The sequence below is a fragment of the Ovis canadensis genome, chromosome 3, assembly GCF_042477335.2.
Source record: "Ovis canadensis isolate MfBH-ARS-UI-01 breed Bighorn chromosome 3, ARS-UI_OviCan_v2, whole genome shotgun sequence".
Taxonomy (NCBI): domain Eukaryota; kingdom Metazoa; phylum Chordata; class Mammalia; order Artiodactyla; family Bovidae; genus Ovis; species Ovis canadensis.
The window spans coordinates 146,676,868-146,693,892 of NC_091247.1; positions in this window are offsets into that span (position 1 = coordinate 146,676,868).

Consider the following 17,025-nt stretch of genomic DNA (forward strand, 5'->3'; position numbering starts at 1 on the left):
TGCCTCTGTGTCTTTAGGCCAGATGAGACTGTGAAATACTTGAGTGTGAGGCCTCTGTCTCATTTATTTTGATTTTTCTATAGTCGATGCAAGGCTTGATATACACTATATAACCAAGAAACAGTTTTTGATGGAAATGAATAAGAGCAAAGAGATTGAGAATAACTCTCTTTCTTTGTCACTGATCTCAATTGTGTTTTCCATATTCACCTAGAATTTGAAGTTCTGGATCTCAGTCTTTCATCCAGAGTCAGGCTTTTACAGACAAACATTTAAAATTCCACACAAAAAAACCATTCAGCCTTTTGATAAATATTTATTGAGTGCTCAGTAGATGCCAGGTGCTTTGAATACAAATATGGATGAGGCATGGCCCTGACCTTGATGAGTTCACCATGTCATTAAAGAGCATATAATAGCAGTTATTAGTTAATGGTCATCCAGGCTAATGGCTTACTCAGAATTCAGCTATCACTAAGCTCTTGGGCACTCTGAGAAATTACTGGGATGGAGCATATACTTGTGTAAATCATGGCTTAAGGGGAATAAAGTGCCATAACCTTTTCCCATAATGGAATTGTTTTCCAGAAAAGTATCAAATCTCAGAGTTATGAATATTGGAAGTTTTACCAATACAAACACTTTGGGAAACAAAAAGAAAAAGGAAACGTATAGTTCTTAGTGTTATTCAGGCTTAAAAAGAGTTGTTTGTTTTTTTTTTTTTCCCCAGTTTTTTAAGGAATCTCCTCACTGTTCTCCACAGTGGCTTTACTAGTTTGCATTCCCACCAACAGTGTAAGAGGATTCCCTTTCTCCACACCCTCTCCAGCATTTATTGCTTGTAGACTTTTGGATTGCGGCCATTCTGACTGGTGTGAAATGGTACCTCATTGTGGTTTTGATTTGCATTTCTCTGATAATGAGTGATGTTGAGCATCTTTTCATGTGTTTGTTAGCCATCTGTATGTCTTCTTTGGAGAAATGACTATTTAGTTCTTTGGCCCATTTCTTGATTGGGTCGTTTATTTTTGTGGAATTGAGCTGCAGGAGTTGCTTGTATATTTTCGAGATTAGTTGTTTGTCAGTTGCTTCATTTGCTATTATTTTCTCCCATTCTGAAGGCTGTCTTTTCACCTTGCTTATAGTTACCTTTGTTGTGCAGAAGCTTTTAATTTTAATTATATCCTATTTGTTTATTTTTGCTTTTATTTCCAGTATTCTGGGAGGTGGGTCATAGAGGATCCTGCTGTGACTTATGTCGGAGAGTGTTTTGCCTATGTTCTCCTCTAGGAGTTTAATAGTTTCTGGTCTTACGTTTAGATCTTTAATCCACTTTGAGTTTATTTTTGTGTATGGTGTTAGAAAGTGTTCTAGTTTCATTCTTTTACAAGTGGTTGACCAGTTTTCCCAGCACCACTTGTTGAAGAGATTGTCTTTAATCCATTGTATATTCTTGCCTCCTTTGTTGAAGATAAGGTGTCCATAGGTGTGTGGATTTATCTCTGGGCTTTCTATTTTGTTCCATTGATCTACATTTCTGTCTTTGTGCCAGTACTATACTGTCTTGATGACCATCGCTTTGTAGTAGAGCCTGAAGTCAGGCAGGTTGATTCCTCCAGTTCCATTCTTCTTTCTCAAGATTGCTTTGGCTATTTGAGGTTTTTTGTATTTCCATACAAATTGTGAAATTATTTGTCCTAGCTCTGTGAAAAATACCGCTGGTGGCTTGATAGGGATTGCATTGAATCTGTAGATTACTTTGGGTAGTATACTCATTTTCACTATATTGATTCTTCCAATCCATGAACATGGTATATTTCTCCATCTATTAGTGTCCTCTTTGATTTCTTTCACCAGTGTTTTATAATTTTCTATATATAGGTCTTTAGTTTCTTTAGGTAGAAATATTCTCAAGTATTTTATTCTTTTTGTTGCAATGGTGAAAGGAATTGTTTCCTTAATTTATTTTTCTACTTTCTCATTATTAGTGTATAGGAATGCAAGGGATTTCTGTGTGTTGATTTTATATCCTGCAACTTTACTATATTCATTGATTAGCTCTAGTAATTTTCTGGTGGAGTCTTTAGGGTTTTCTATGTAGAGGATCATGTCATCTGCAAACAGTGAGAGTTTTACTTCTTCTTTTCCACTTTGGATTCCTTTTATTTCTTTTTCTGCTCTGATTGCTGTGGCCAAAACTTCCAGAACTATGTTGAATAGTAGTGGTGAAAGTGGGCACCCTTGTCTTGTTCCTGACTTAAGGGGAAATGCTTTCAATTCTTCACCATTGAGGATAATGTTTGCTGTGGGTTTGTCACGTATAGCTTTTATTATGTTGAGGTATGTTCCTTCTATTCCTGCTTTCTGGAGAGTTTTTTTTTAATCATAAAAGGATGTTGAATTTTGTCAAAGGACCCAGCAATCCCACTTCTGGGCATACACACTGAGGAAACCAGAATTGAAAGAGACACGTGTACCCCAGTGTTCATTGCAGCACTGTTTATAATAGCCAGGACATGGAAGCAACCTAGATGTCCATCAGCAGATGAATGGATAGGAAAGCTGTGGTACATATACACAATGGAGTATTACTCAGCCATTAAAAAGAATACATTTGAATCAGTTCTAATGAGGTGGATGAAACTGGAGCCAATTATACAGAGTGAAGCAAGCCAGAAAGAAAAACACCAATATAGTATACTAACACATATATATGGAATTTAGAAAGATGGTAACAATAACGCTGTATGCGAGACAGCAAAAGAGACACAGATGTATAGAATAGTCTTTTGGACTCTGTGGGAGAGGGAGAGGATGGGATGATTTGGGAGAATGGCACTGAAACATGTATAATATCATATAAGAAACAAATCGCCAGTCTATGTTCAATGCAGGATACAGGATGCTTGGGGCTGGTGCACTGGGATGACCCAGAGAGATGGTATGGAAAGGGAGGTGGGAGGGGGGTTCAGGATTGGGAACACGTGTACACCCATGGTGGATTCATGTTGATGTATGGCAAAAGCAATACAGTCTTGTAAAGTAAAATAAAAAAAAAATAATTTTAAAAAAGTGTTTTTTTGTGTAACAAATGTCAGGTTGGTAGATCAATGGCAACAAATAAGAGCTTTTCAAGTTATGTTTTAAAAAGCACAACACATATGGAAAAAAGTTTATATTTAAAAATAACTTTTCAAACACTGAGGCTCTCTGGGAAGAATGATGACAACATCATATTGTAGACTCAATTGTATTCTCAGTAGGGAGACCATAATTGCCTTAATGATAGAAGAGAGGGAAAGCATGTCCCAGCCATAATGTTGTAGCCTAAGTGCACAGCAGATTTCCCACTGATAACATTAGTGCGCATCGCTCTGATTAGTGGAGTTATGTCTTAACAAGGGGTATGTCTAAAGACGGCAGGCAAGGTAAGCATTTCATCAGCATCATCCTTGGAAATTCCTTAGAAGCTTAGTGTTGGAGACATGTATCAGTTCTGCTAAATTGAAACTACTTTTCCTAGAATTCCTGTCCATGTCTGCTTCTGGATTAGGGTTGGCCATTGTGGTTGCCTTGCATGTGATTTGAAAGGCAGATGGGAAGTGGCAGCCATGATGCTTGCGAGGGTGAGTTGAGGCCCTGCCATAGCAGATTATGCTTGCTGTTGCTATCTACATCTAATCTTGTTGGCAGTGGGGCTGCAGCTGGGCCTGTGGCCCCTTTGATGTCATTCAGATCTCTGTTAGCTTCCCTCACTCCTGGACCAAGTGATCCACAGTGAAGGGCACCACCTGCTTCTATGGATCACCAGCCTCATCAAGTCTAGAGATGGTAAGAGATAGATAACAGGTTCCATCTTGTTCTTTGGGTTCCTGTTTACCCTTGTAAGTTCCAGATTATCCTTGCCCTCCCTCACTTCACATCCAGTTTTCCTTCTCACTGCCAGTCTTCCTGACCTACAGCAACTTCAGGCCCATTTCCCAATGCCTGGACAACAGCTTTCCATAAACCTTTTACCAACTTCCATAATTGTATAAGGTCTAATGCTTATGTTCCTTATTTTGTCCCACAGATGGTGGTTCTGCTTATATGCCTGCATCCTATCCAATACAGAGACTAACATACATCTTTTAATTAATCCACTAATAGGATTTCCCTTTTTCCTTCATGTCCTTGAGCTCCATCACATTGGGCATCTGGTGAAGTAGTTGGCGTGAATATGATAAACTATGTTGTTTTAAAAAATACATATCTTTAAACCCTAGATTCATATTCTGTGCAGTCAGATGCACACTGGCTTCATTTCATTTCATTTTGAATCTGCCTGTAATGAAGGAGACCTGGGTTTGATACCTGGGTTGGGAAGATCCCCTGGAGAAAGGAATGGAAACCCATTCCAGTATTCCTGCTTGAAGAATTCCATGGACAGAGGAGCCTAGCAGGCTATGGTCCATGAGATCACAAAGAGTCAGACACAGCTGAAGGACTGACACAGATGCACCCACACTGAGAGACACTTACAAGCTCAGGGAAAACCAGACTCCTGTTGCCTGTCTTGGTCTCACTGCAGAGCATGGTTCATTGAGCTGGAAGAGTGTGCAAAATCAGCTATACCTACATAAGTTGTTTCTCCCTCTTTCCCTTTATCTATGTGGTTTCCTTTATTGCATGTGGTTGAACTTCAATAAGTTAAACGCGGATATAAGGCAATTCCACTGTAAGCACACCGACTTCTGCATCAGACATTTGCTTCACTCCATTTCTCGTTTGAGTATGGGTGACTTTTGTCTTTTTGCCCTCAGTTATTTCACCCTTGGGCGCCCTTGCTCCACAGAAAACTGCATTCCGCTCCTCTTTTCTTCAGTCTCCTCAGTCCCCCTCTCACCTTTTTTGGTTCAACATCTACAATTTGAGATTTGTGCTATTGCTGCTTCAATGTTGAAAACTGAGCAAATTATAGCTGTGAATTTTGTTCCTGAAGAGACATGAGCATGTCCAGGCCATTTGCAAACTTCATGGGAAACACTGGCAATCCTAAAGGTATTATAGGAGGATCATGATTTATCCTATTGTTTAGTAAGAAGAGCAGAGTTTCTTGGGAAGAGGATGTATTTCCATAGTGTCACTTAAGAATTGTGTAAATCTTATACTGGGCTGTGAGTTTTAATTAACAAACTGCTTTCATTCAGGTTGGAATTCCTGATTTATTGAGGTTCTGTTTCACCTGCATTCCACTTAACTAAACCTATAAGCTTCAAGCTTGATTTACTGTCTCATTTCCACTGAAAACACACTTCTCTTACAATATTTATAACTTTCTTAATAGGATAGTTATTGAAAAACAAGACTTTGTTCACTCTGATGATACTCAAAAATTGTAAAAATTCAAAATCTTCTTTTCATCTCTTCACTTCCCTGCATGAAAGCCCACAGAGGTTCCCCGTTGCCTAGAAGAGAATGTCTCAAATGTTTTTCACCTGATACATGTGCCAGCAATTTCCACTTGGCAGACAAACTCCCACGGAGCCTCTGGTCCTGAGGAGGTATATTCTCTGGATTGTTTGTAACCCATATCCCTCTGGCTTCACCAGTGCAAATGAGGTCATGGTTTAACCTACTGCCTCCTGATTGATAGTCTCCACCTGCGTGAGGGCAGGTTGCCCTCAGGTTCCTTCTAATTTCTTCCAGGGAGTCTTCAGGAGTGCTTTACATGGGCTCCCAGCCCTCTGCTTGTCCTCGGCTGTCCTTCAGTTGCAACCCGTTGATCCCTGTCCTGGACACAGATTGATACCACCTCTGCCATGCTGACTTCAAGGTGAGTTACTCCTTTATTACCACATGAAGCACAGACACAGACCTTTTCCTTAATTCCTCCTAGTCACACTGAAACCAGATTTCTGCTTGTTTTCTGTTTTTTCTTTTAATTGGAGGATAATTGTTTCACAATGTTGTGTTGGTTCCCACTGTACAGCAATGTGAATCAGCCACAAGTGGACATATACCCCTCACTCTTGAACTTTCCTCCCTCTCCACCCAACCTACTCCTCTAGGTTGTCACAGAGCACTGGGTTGAGCTCCTTGTGTTATCAACTTCCCACTAGTTATCCATTTGACATATGGTTAATGTAAATGTTTCAATGCTCTTCTCTCAGTTCATCCCACCCTCTTCTTTCCCTGTTGTGTCCATAAGTCTGTTCTCCATGTCTGTGTCTCCATTCTTTCCCTGAAAGTAGGTTCACCAATACCATTTTCCTAGATTCCATATATAGCTGTTAATAGATGATATTGTTTTCTCTTTCTCACTTTACTCTATATAACAGGCTCTAGTTTCATCTACCTTGGTTCAACTGACTCAAATCTGTTCCTTTTCAAGGTTGAGCAATATTCTATTGTGTATATGTACCACAACTTCTTTCTTCATTCACCTATCAATGGATATTTAGGTTGCTTCCATATCCTGGCTATTGTAAGTAGGACTGCAATGAACACTGGGGTACATGTGTCTTTTGAATTATGGTTTTCTCAGGGTATATGCCCAGTAGTGGGATTTCTGGGAAACCAGGTTTTGATGTTAACCACAACTTTTACTAGAAGGCCAGGAAATAGGAAATGAAAGCAAAGAAATGTTATTAAATACAGAGGCTCTCGGAGCCATCTATTGCAGCCCACCATCATTTGGGGATGTCTTACTTAATGATTCCTTGGCTGTAGGGTTTCTTTTCCAACTAGCTGCCAGCCAGCTACCCTGCCAAGGGTGCTAGCTGCTCTCACTCCCATGCAGTCTGGATATACAGGTCTCCACGCCTGAGAGTAAAGCCCTAAGAAGGAGATTCCCCTTCATCTCCAACTTAGGGTCTGCCTTCCCTGTTGTCACTCTCAGTTCCTGGATCTCCCTTTTCCCAGGATGACTGAATGGGTACATCCTCTGCTAACAGGAGAGACCTCATTGCCTACCACAGCTGGAGCTTTGCCTTCAAGGAAACCATAGCAGAACCCAGCTGTCCCGCTTTGTGCAACAGACACAAAGAGGGTCACTTCCTTATGTTTCTATCTTCTGAACCATAGAGAAAAGAACAGTTTCCTCTTTTCTAATTTCTCAAAGTTTGTGTTGAGTAGTTTTAAACATGAGGTAAGTTGAATTGTGCCAAACCTCGTCAAGCTTCTCTTCATGCTTTTCCCATTATGAAGTAAAAATCGGGCCTACAAGTTTTTCCTGTGGTCTCAGATTCTAACGTTCTAGTAGCAACTCCTCAGTCACAAGCCTACGTGTCACTATAAGACAAACAGCTTCTTGATTTTATTTAAAAACTTTTTTTAACTGAAATATAGTTTATTTACAATGCTGTGTTAGTTTCAGGTCTATAGCAAAGCGATTCAGCCATATATATATATATATATATATATATATATATATATATATATATATGTATACATACATATCGGAGAAGGCAATGGCACCCCACTCCAGTACTCTTGCCTGGAAAATCCCATGGACAGAGGAGCCTGATGGGTTGCAGTCCATGGGGTCGCTAAGAGTCAGACATGACTGAGTGACTTCACTTTCACTTTTCACTTTCATGCATTAGAGAAGGAAATGGCAACCCACGCCAGTGTTCTTGCCTCGAGAATCCCAGAGACGGGGGAGCCTGGTGGGCTGCCATCTATGGGGTTGCACAGAGTTGGACATGACTGAAGAGACTTAGCAGCAGTAGCAGCATACATACATATATATAAATATATTATTTTCAAGATTCTTTTCCATTATTGGTTCTTACAAGGTATTGAATATAGTTCCTTGTGCTATATAATAAGTCCTTGTTTATCCACTGTATATATAGTAATGTGTATATATTAATTCTTATTGTTTATCCATTGTATATATAGTAATGTGTACATATTAATCCCAAACTCCTAATTTATCCCTACTCCACTTTCCCCTTTGGTAACCATAAGTTTGTTTTCTAAATCTGTGAGTCTGTTTCTGTTTTGTAAATAAGTTCATTTATAACATTTTTTAAGATTCCACATATAAGCGATATCATATATTTGTCTATCTGACTTCACTTAGAGTAATAATCTCTATGTCCATTTAAAATGTTGCTGCAAATGGCATTATTACATTCCTTTTCATGGCTGAATAATATTCTATTGTATATATATCACATCTTTACTCATTCATCTGTTAATGGACACTTATTTTGCTTCTACATCTTGGCTATTTTAAATAGTGCAAGCAGCTTTTTCTTTAGATTGCAAAGCATAGTCTAGATCCATACGTAGAAGGAAACCCATCTCCAGAGGAAGTAATGTGCAGAATATAAATCTGCTTTAAACATACAAAATCTTTTACTTAGACTCACAGCTTCTCAATATTTGCATGTCATTTTCATAATAAAATAGCTCATTGATGTGTCAGTCAGTACAGACTAGGTTATGCTGTAATAACAGACAGTCCTGAAACACTGACTTAAAGATTTATTTCTCACTTATGCTACATATCTGCCTGAGGTTGGCATGGAGGCTTTTTTGTTGTAATTATTCAGGGACCTTGGAGGGAGTCATTTTCTTCTCAAACATTATCAGCCCCTCTATGCCCCAGGGCAAGAGATTCTTGCACTGCCTATTTATTAATAAGTACTCCAACTTAGTTACATGTCCCCCCTCAAACACAAGGAAGCTCTATCCTACAATGACCCTACTCTTTTCCTGACATTTGAAGCAATACATTCAGCTGTTTAACATCTCAAAGTCACCTAATAGTTCCAAATAAAGCCCAGGTGTTGTAATAAAACAGCTCCACATGTGCAACTAATTTTAATCTCAATAATAATTGTATGAAGGAGGTACTATCATTATCACCATTTTCTCAATGAAGAAACTGAGATCCAGAGAGGATGAATAACTTATTGTGGTCATACAGCTGTAATGGTAGTGCTGGGATAGATAGTTTGACTTCATGGGCCATACTCTTAACCACTACACATCCCATTCAACTCTCCCCAACTGAGCTTATCATCTGCCTACCACCTTCCCATAATCCTACATTTATTCTTTTTGAATTTTCCTAATTTAGGTAAAGGGCACACTACCAGCTGTCTTGTTGTAGACGTCACCAATCTGGAACTTGTGCTTGGTTCCTTTCTTTCTGTCAAGTTCCACGTCCACTTCAAACTAGCTCTTAAGGAAGGCTGACCTTTGCCACCCTCTTCTCTCTTCTAGTACTGCAGTCCTTCTCTCAATGATCTCTGGCATGCTGCCCCGAAGGTCTATTCTTCACCAAGCAATCAGAATGAATTTTTAAGACTCTATATCTGAAGAATTTGATGTGTTATTCCTTTGCTAAAAATGCTACAAGAATTTCCCAAGACATAAGGTATGATGTTTTATCATTGTTCCTTCTGCTGCTGGAACAGCGCCTCACCCAACACACATGCGCGCGTACACACACACACACATTTAGCTAATTACTGCAAATTTCAGCTTAACGGTAACTTCTTTACAAAGGCCTCCAGATAGGGTTATGTCCCTCTGCCCTCCCTTTTTAAATTAAAGTATAATTAGTTTATAATGTTGCCTTAGTTTCTGGTGTACAGTAAAGTGATTCAGTCATATATGTGCTGTGTGTGTGCTTAGTTACTAGTTGTGTCCAACTCGTTGTGACCCCATGGAAGACTGTAGCCCGACAGGTTCCTCTGTCTGTGGGATTCTCCAGGCAAGAATACTGGGGTGGGCCATGCCCTTTTCTAGGTGATCTTCCCAAGCCAGGGATAGAACCCTGGTATCCCACATTTCAGGCAGATTCTTTACTGTCTGAGCCACCAGGGAAACTCAAAAATACTGGAGTGGGTATTCTACTGGAAAGGATAGAAGCCTATCCCTTCTCCACGGGATCTTCCCAACCCAGGAATCAAAGCAGGGTCTCCTACACTGCAGGCAGATTCTTTACCAGCTGAGCTGCCATATATACATATGTATATATATTCTTTCTCCAATTATTTTCCATTATAGTTTATTAAAGGACATTGAATATAGTTCCCTGTGCTACACAATAGGTCCTTTTAAAAATATATTTTATATACAATAGTGCATATATGTTAATCCCAAACTCCTAATTTATCCCCTCCTTGCCCCTTTGGTAATCATAAATTTGTTTTCTATGTCTGTGAGTCTATTTCCATTTTGTAGATAAGGTCATTTGTATCCTTTTTTTAGATTCCGCATAAAAGTGATATTATATGACATTTGTGTTTATCTGACTTACTTCTTGTAAGGAAAGAGCAAATTAGCCAAGATGATGTTGTCAAGCTCTCTCGCCCCATGCCCTCTTGCTCTCACTATGTTTTGTTTAGTTCAGTTCAGTTGCTCAGTCGTGTCTGACTCTTTGCAGCCCCATGGAATGCAGTACGCCAGGCTTCACTGTTCATCACAAACACCCGGAATTACTCAAACTGATGTCCATTGAGTGGGTGATGCCATCCAACTATCATTCTCATCCTCTGTCATCCCCTTCTCCTCCTGCCTTCAATCTTTCCCAGCATCAGGGTCTTTTCAAATGAGTCAGTTCTTGGTATCAGATGGTCAAAGTATTGGAGTTTTGCTTCAGCATCAGTCCCTCCAATGAATCTTTAGGACTGATTTCCTTTAGGATGGACTAGTTGGATTTTCTTGCTGTCTAAGGGACTCTCAAGAGTCTTTTCCAATACCACAGTTCAAAAGCATCAATTCTTTGGCTGTCAGCTTTCTTTATAGTCCACTTCTCACATCCATACATGACTACTGAAAAAACCATAGCTTTGACTAGGTGGACCTTTGTCGGCAAAATAATGTCTCTGCTTTTTAATATGCTGTCTAGATTGATCATAGCTTTTCTTCCAAGGAGTGTCTTTTAATTCCATGGCTGCGTTCACCACCTGCAGTGATTTTGGAGCCCCCCAAAATAAAATCTGTCACTGTTTCCATTGTTTTCCCATCTATTTGCCATGAAGTGATGGGACCAGATGCCATGATCTTAGTTGTCTGAATGTTGAGTTTTAAGCTAAATTTTTCACTCTCCTCTTTCACTTTCAGCACGAGGCTCTTTAGTTCCTCTTCGCTTTCTGCCATAAAGGTGGTGTCATCTGTATATCTGAGTTTATTGTTATTTCTCTTGGCAATCAAAGCACAAGATTCCAGCTTGTGCTTCATCCAGCCTGGAATTTCTCATGATGTACTCTGGATATAGGTTAAATAAGCAGGGTGACAATATACAGCCTTGACATACTCCTTTCCCAATTTGGAACCAGTCTGTTGTTCCATGTCCAGTTCTAACTGTTGCTTCTTGACCTGCATACAGATTTCTCAGGAGGCAGGTCAGGTAGTATGGTATTCCCATCTGTAAAAATTAAGAATTTTCCACAGTTTGTTGTGATTCACACAGTCAAAGGCTTTGGCATAGTCAATAAAGGAGAAGTAGATGTTTCTCTGGAACTCTTGCTTTTTCGATTATCCAGCGGATGTTGGCAATTTGATCTCTGGTTCCTCTGCCTTTTCTAAAATCAACTTGAACACCTGGAAGTTCACAGTGCACATACTGTTGAAGCCTGGCTTGGAGAATTTTGAGCATTACTTTGCTAGCGTGTGAGATGAGTGCAATTGTGTGGTAGTTTGAGCATTCTTTGGCATCGTCTTTCTTTGGGACTGGAATGAAAACTAATCTTTTCCAGTCCTGTGGCCACTGCTGAGTTTTCCAAATTTGCTGGCATATTGATTGAAGCACTTTCACGATATCATCTTTTAGGATTTGAAATAGCTTAGCCGGAATTCCATTACCTCTAGCTTTGTTCTCAGTGATGGTTTCTAAGGTCCACTTGACTTCACATTCCAGGATGTCTGGCTCTAGTTGAGTGATCACACCATGATGGTTATCTGGGTCATGAAGGTCTTGTATAGTTCTTCTGTGTGTTCTTGCCACTTCTGAATATCTTCTGCTTCTGTTAGGTCCATACCATTTCTGTCCTTTATTGTGCCCATCTTTGCATGAAATGTTCCCTTGACATCTCTAATTTTCTTGAAGAGATCTCTAGCCTTTTCCTTTCTATTGTTTTCCTCCATTTCTTTGCACTGATCCCTGAGGAAGGCTTTCTCATCTCCCCTTGCTGTTCTTTAAAACTCTGCATTCAGATGCTTATCTTTCATTTTCTCCTTTGCCTTACTTCTCTTCTTGTCTCGGCTATTTGTAAGGCCTCCTCAGACAACCATTTTGCCTTTTTGCATTTCTTTTTCTTGGGGATGGTCTTGATCACTGCCTCCTGTACAATGTCACAAACCTCCATCCATAGTTCTTCAGGCACTCTGTCTATCAGATGTAATCCCTTGAATCTATGTGTCACTTCCACTGTATAATCCTAAGGGATTTTATTTAGGTCATACCTCAATGGTCTAGAGGTTTTCGCTACTTTCCTCAATGTAAGTCCAAATTTGTCAATAAGGAGTTCATGATCTGAGCCACAGACATCTCCCTGTCTTGTTTTTGCTGACTGTATAGAGCTTCTCCATCATGGCTGCAAAGAATATAATCAATCTGATTTCAGCATTGGTCATCTGGTGATGTCCATGTGTAGAGTCTTCTCTTGTGTTGTTGGAAGAGGGTGTTTGCTATGACCAGTGTGTTCTTTTAGCAAAACTCTATTAGCCTTTGCCCTGCTTCATTCTGTACTCAAAGGCCAAATTTGCCTGTTACTCCAGGTGTTTCTTGACTTCCTACTTTTGCATTTCAGTCCCCTATAATGAAGAAGATGTCTTTTTTGGGTGTTAGTTCTAGAAGGTCTTCTATATTCAACTTCAACTTCTTCAGCATTACTGTTCAGGGCATAGACTTGGATTACTGTGATAATGAATAGCTTGCCTTGGAAACGAACACAGATCATTCTGTCATTTTTGAGATTGCATCCAAATACTCCATTTCAGACTCTTTTGTTGACTATGATGGCTACTCTATTTCTTTTAAGGGACTCTTGCCCACATTAGTAGATATAATGGTCACCTGAGTTAAATTCATCCATTTTAGTTCCCCGATTCCTAAAATGTTGACGTTCACTCTTGCCATCTCCTGTTTGACCACTTCTAGTTTACCTTGATTCATGGACCTAACATTCCAGGTTCCTACGAACTATTGCTCTTTATGGCATCAAACCCTATTCCATCACCAGTCACATCCACAGCTGGATATTGTTGCTTTGGCTGCATCTCTTCATTCTTTCTGGAGTAATTTCCCACTCTTCTCCAGTAGCATATCGGGCACCAACCAACCTGGTGAGTTCATCTTTCAGTCTCCTATCCTTTATGATTTGTGAATAATGACTGTGTAACAGCTGAAGTCTCTTACAGCACTGTGCATGTGTGTCACGAGGTACTTGCTTGGTTACGGTCTACTTTTATTCTGTAAGCACCTACAAGCTCCACCTGAAAAAGCCTCTGGGGCTCTGTTATGGCTGCATGATTGTTGAATTTTGGTGGTGTGGTGGTATAGGCGTGCTACAGCTGTGTCTGCTGGGTTGAGAACAAGAGGAGAGAATGCTTCGTGTCTGCTGCTATGGCTGTCGTGCCGATCAGGAGAGAATAAAAGTGTTTGCAGTTCCTAGGACTCCTTGAGTTTTCCGCCAGTTCCCTGCTTGTGCCTTGCCTACCCTGGGTTCAGTGAACAGTGAGAAACAGCAAGACTGTCAGCATAGTTGGCAGAATTGGCACTTCTCTTAATATGATGATCTCTAGGTCCATTCATGTTGCTGTAAATGGCATTGTTTCATTCTTTTTTTTATGGTTGGGTAATATTTCATTGTATTATATATACATACCACATTTTTTCCCATTTACTTACTGATGGACATTTAGGTTTCTTCAATGTCTTGGCTATTGTGTATAGTGCTGCTATGAACATGGGGTGCATGTATCTTTTTGATTTAGAGTTTTGCCTGGTTATATGCCCAGGAATGGGATTGCTGGATCATACGGCATCTCTATTTTTAGTTTCTTGAGGAATCTCTATACTGTTTTCCACAGTGATTGTGCCAATTTATATTCCTACCAACAGTGTAGGAAGGTTCCCTTTTCTCTACACTCTCTCCAAAATTTGTTATTTGTAGACTTTTTAATGATGGCCATCCTGACTGGTGTGAGATGATACATCATTGTAATCTTGATTTGCATTTCTTTAACAATTAGAGATGCTGAGTGTTTTTTCATGTGCCTATTGTTATCTTTTTTGTCTTCTTTGGAAAAATGTCTTTTTAGGTCTTCTGCCCTTTTACTGATTGTATTAATTTGGTTTTATGTTATTGAATTGTATAAACTCTTTGTATATTTTGGAAAGTAATCTCTTGTTGGTTGCATCGATTGTAAATATTTTCCCCAGTTCATACGTTGTATTTTATTTTTGTTTATTGTTTCCTTTTCTATGCAAAAGCTTTTCAGTTTGATTGGGTCCCACTTGTTTATTTTTGCTTTTATTTCTCTTGCTTTGAGAGACTGACTTTGGTAAGCATTGCTACAATTTATGTCAGAGAATTGTTTTGCCTATGTTCTCATCTAGGAGTTTTATGGTATCATGTCTTATATGTAAGTCTTTAAGCAATTTTGAGTTTATTTTTGTGCACAATGTAAGGGAGTATTCTGACTTCACTGATTTACGTATGAATGTCCAGCTTTCCTAACACCACTTGCTGAAGAGATGTTCTTTTCTGCATTGTATATTCTTGTCAGATATATACCCTTTTTAATGCTTCCACACGGTGATGTTCTTCTTTCTAAACAGGTCTCAAGTACACATATATTGACTTTTTCAGTGCTTATTTTCATCACTAGAAAATAAGCTTCATGATGATAGGATGAATGTTTGCTGCTGAATCTGTGGCAACTTAACACAGTGCTGGCAAAAAGCAAAGCATTCAATGCATATTTATTGAATGAGTGGATGAATGCATATTACTAGCAGCCAATTGCTTGCAGTTCACTTCACAGTAGATGCTAACACTGCAGTGGAGAACCTCTGGTTGGGCATTGCTGAACTTCTTTAGCTTGCAAAAAAGAGAAGTCTGGTTCTGATCTTAGATCTGAGTTCAGATGGCAAGTTACCATTGACATGGGTGACTGTGGGAAAGTTGTTTAAATGCTCTGTTAATACTTTCATCGGGAAACTGAGAAGAAGAATGACCTCAAAGAATTGGCCTGGGAATTTAGCCATGTGAGTTGGTTCTCTTCCTTAGACTATTGCCCTAGAACTCTCTGCAGCAATTCACTCCTTGTACTTTTCCAACGTCATCTTTTGCTGAAGACCTGAAAATGCTGGTTCAATCTGTGTCCCTCTGCCTACCAGAAACATCATCTCTATTATTTCTTGCCAATATTTGTCCATTTTTTGAAAATCCAGTTCAAAACTCACCTTTTAAAATAAAATTTCCAATATGCTCCTTTCTGCTTCTTCAGCATTTCAAGAGAAACTTTACTCTGTATTGATTTGTACTTGATCATACCTGGTTTTACAGATATATCCAGTAGATTACCTGGATAGATTGCAACTCCCTGGTGGTGGCTTCTTTGTTTTATATGCTGCAAAGTGCTTTGTATGAAGCAGAAAAGCAAAGTGTTAATCCGTTATTGTTGAATTAATTCACCTAGGAAGTAAAAGTTGTTCTAATCATATTTGTTTCAGGCCAGATAAGTTGTAAGTTTCAGCCAGAACCATCTTAAACAGAAAAAAGGGGCTCATGTTGACAGGTTATGATGCAGTGACTTTTAGTCTTTATCTTCTTTGACATATATATTAACCCTGGGGTGTTTTGTTTTTTTTAAAAAAGCTCAGATTTCTCAAAGAAGTTTTTCCAGTGAGACAGAATAATCAATCTTCTTTAGTCCGTGTGTTAAAGCTGAACATGCTTAAAAAACAAACAAAAAAAACTTTGAAAAATACAAACTAATAGCAGGAAAAAAAAGTCAACAAAAACATAAAGGAATGGAATAGTCCTGTAAATTGACTCTACATTTAGAGTCTCCCTAAAAAATCCTCCAAGTCAGATTACTTTACTGGTGAATACTACTTAACATATTCTGCTCAAAAGTCTTTCGGAAAGTTGGAGAGGAGCTAATACTTCCCAACACATTTGTGAAACCAACATTATCTTGATAGTGCTCCAATATGCCTCATAAACACATATCTGAAAGACTTTAACAAAGTATTCACAAATTGAGTCCAGCAATATAGAAAAAGTCTAATAAAACCTGATCAACTGAGGTTTATCCCAAAAAGGTAAGGCTGGTTCAACATTTGAAAAATCAGTGTAATTCGTTACATGGACAGTCGAAAAGAGAGAAAACTTATTATCATTTCAATAGATGTAAATAAGATTGATAAAATTCAAGATCTATTCATCAAATAAATAAGTAAGTGAACTCTTAGCAAACTAGGAATAGAAGGGAATTCTCCAGCCTGATAGAGTGCATCTACCAAAGAAATCTACAAAAACAAACAATGGTGATTAACTTTTAGATCTTCCCACTAAGATCAGAAACAAAGAATTTCCATTGCACTGGAGTTCTAAAAAAGTATAATAAGGCAAGAAAGGCAAATAAAAGATGTGTGTTTTGGAAAGAAAAAGTTAACACTGTTTATACTCTCAGATGACATGATTGTATACATAAAAGATCCCAGAGAATCTAATAAAAGGCTGTTAGACCTTATGAGCAAATTTAGTGAATTCTCAGAATACAAGAGCAATACATTTAAAAACTCAGCTGTATTTCTATACACTAGGAAGGAACAATTGGAAACAGAAATTTTTTGAAAGTACATTCAATTTACATGTAAAATAAGTATGTTTAAAATAACATCCAGTACAGAGAATACTTGGAGAAAGAAATGGCAACCCACTCCAGTATTCTTGCCTGGAGAATCCCATGGATGGAGGAGCTTGGTGGGCCACAGTCCATGGATCCAGAGAATACTTAAAGATAAACCTAACAGCAGACGTAGAGAATAGACGTGAATACAGTGGG